The sequence below is a fragment of the Lycium barbarum genome, chromosome 1, assembly GCF_019175385.1.
Source record: "Lycium barbarum isolate Lr01 chromosome 1, ASM1917538v2, whole genome shotgun sequence".
Lineage (NCBI taxonomy): Eukaryota > Viridiplantae > Streptophyta > Magnoliopsida > Solanales > Solanaceae > Lycium > Lycium barbarum.
Window position 1 is genome coordinate 33277570 of NC_083337.1, and position 2931 is coordinate 33280500.

Sequence of the window (2931 nt, forward strand, 5' to 3'; positions counted from 1 at the left end):
TGTGAATGCTCCAGGATCTTCCCTCTTTTGCACTGTGGTCTTGGAAAGAATGGCACTAACGCGGTGAGTGATGCCCACAGTGTCATGTTTCAATGTTTTTTTCTTCTTTGTTAAAAGGTCCTTCAAATACTTAGCAAAGCCAGGCATTTCTTGGACAGCATCCATGAATGGAAAATTCATCGTTAACTGCTTGAGTTGATCATAAAATCGCAAGCACTTCTCATCTTTTGTTTTTCTCACCAGCCTTTGAGGAAAAGGTGGTGAAGATTGAACAATTGGCTCAAAGGGCGAAGAGCACCGGAAAGTTTTGCCTTCCCCTTTTCCTGGTTTTCCACCGGTTCCTTTGGTTTATTAAGATTCAGCTCTTCTTCAACTACAATGGGGACTTCCTCCCCTGCTTCTTCCTCGACAATATCATCCAATACATTAGGCTGCGCTTCTTTTTCAAAAATTGGTTCCTGATCAATTGGCTTTTTATTGTCACCCTGAAGTATTTTTCCACTTCTGATGCTAATGGCAAGTACATTCTCCACAGAGTTCACTCCACTACCTTTTGGATTAGGAACTGTATCACTCGGTAATTGTCCCCGTTGAGGAGTATGCACTTCTCGGGAAAGGTCTCTGAATTGCGCTTCAAGCTTCTGAATGGAAGCTGAATGCGATAGTTGGACCTGGGACATTCCCTTGATTGTGCTCTCTGTTCTGTCTTGATTCATCAGCATTTTCTGCATCATACTCTTCAGTTCTGCAGAATCATTAGACGTGTTACCAGCAGAGTTAGTAGCTGAATTATCTTTCCATGGCTGGGAATTGGATGCTTGCCCCCTAGGTGGAATGTAGGGGTTAGAGCTCTTGTTGCCATAATTATTGTTATTGTAATTCCCTTGATTGGGATTACCCTGATCAGTTCTTCCATAATTCTGTCCTTGGTAATTTTGTTGAGGCCTTTGCCATGGGTGATTACCGGAACCTTGGTAGTTTTGCCGTTGATAACCCCCTTGCGAGTTATTGACATAATTCGCATCCTCATATTATGGCTGCCCCTCAAGATAAGTTTCGTCAGAAACTTGATACATTCCGGGAGCATGAGGTGGCATCTCATCGATAACATTTACACATTTGGCCTCTTTCTCCATAAGCCTTTTGGATAATAAATCCACGGTGGTTTGCAATTGAGCGAACGCATGATCTCGCTCATGATTTTCTTTGGCCACCGCGGCCACAGAGGGACTACCATATGATAGGAATTCGCTATCAGTCGAATGCCAGGCTTGATTATGGGTAGTAAGCTTGTCGAGCAACCGGGTGATGTTGGTTTTGTCCATAAAGCATCCCCCAGCTGCAGTGTTGACAACTATTTGATTCATTGTATCTAGCCCCTTGTAGAACTTCTCTGTGAGAATTGCATCTGGAAATCCATGATTCGGAGATTGAGCTAGATAATATTTGAACCTCTCCCATGCAGCATATAGTTGTTCCCCTGGAAGTTGTTTAAACCCAAAAATCTTATCCCGAAGCTCAGCCTTTTTGCTGGGTGGGAACCATTTTTTTAGAAAGATATTGGCCAGCTCATTCCAGGTATGAATAGTATTGCTCGGGAGCTTTTCATACCATTCCCTAGCTTGGCCAGCTAAGGAATATTTGAAAACCCGCAGTCGCAGTGCATCAGCAGGAATAGCACCTTGAGATTGTTGGGAACATACATGCACGAAATTCTTTAGGTGTTGAAGTGGACAGTCCTCCGAAGAATTTCGGAAATAGCCTTCAAGTTTCAATAGCTGATAGATAGAACTATCAATTTTGAAATTAGCATTTCCTGTTCTCGGGGGAACTATAGCAGAAGCATAATCAGCTTCGTCGATGAATTCTGCAAATACATTCTCATCCTCCTCTTCTTCTGGTGCAGGATGGTTCACTTGGATCCCCCCTTGGTTCCCTTGATTGCGATGGGGTCTTCCAGCCATGTTCACCTGGTTCACTAAAACAGCAAACGAGGTGTGATGGAATAGAAAAAGTTTTAAAGAATAGTACACAACAATTAGTAATTTCTGAACCGTAATCCCCGGCAACGGCGCCAAAATTTGATACGCTCAAATTACACCTATTAATGGGGTAAAGCGGACGTTGTCAAATATAGTAACCCAACAAGGTTGGGGTCGAATCCCACAGGGAATATGGAGAGAAAAGATTACTAATCGTATGCGATACCGGTCTTTAGATGCTTTAATCCTATTCCGGATAGTTTGAATTGATTGTTGAATAATGTAATTTAATACTTTGACTTAAAATGTAATTAATGTGAGAGAGAGAGACTAAGGTTGTGTTCCCCAATTTGATTAGATATTATGCTTCAGGTTTCAAAGTGATATACTTCTAATGGTTGTTCTATGAATATGCACTTGGTCTCTTAAAGACTTCTTAATGTTTCCCAACAGTTAAGCAGTATTTCCTCTTTATGATTCTTCCGAATATAAAAGAGTTACAATCGAAGAGCGACCAATGATGCCAATTTATACTTATTCTTATTCCTAAGTTAGTCTATTAAACGAGGTTTAACGCCTCGAGTCATTGTTATTCAATCTTACCAATATTGACTCTCTTTCCCAAGAAAAGTCAATATAATGGCTTCGGCTAATGCTTGCAATCATTACCCAACGTTACAACTCAAAGATAGAATAAATAACAACAACCATTAGAAGTATATCAATAATAGAAACCCATTCACATAATACCCATCATGGGATTCACAACCTTAGAATTGAAATTAGCTACTCATAATGTTTCTTGATAGAAAAAGCTTAAAGATTAACATAATACACTTACAATACTAATACAAGATGGAATGAGAGTGAAGTTGTTGCCTTAAATGCTCCAACCACTTCAAGATTAAAAACCTAGGGTTTATGCCTCTAAAATAAAATCTGAATGTTG

The 2931-nt window shown here is 40.3% G+C and overlaps 1 non-coding gene across 1 annotated transcript; it reads left to right on the forward strand.

Annotated features, from left to right (window-relative positions):
* Nucleotides 1–1413: 1413 nt before the first annotated feature.
* On the forward strand, nucleotides 1414–1520 carry LOC132618770 (small nucleolar RNA R71). The gene has a single exon (XR_009574305.1). It is a non-coding gene; the product is annotated as a small nucleolar RNA R71 (small nucleolar RNA).
* Nucleotides 1521–2931: the final 1411 nt, after the last annotated feature.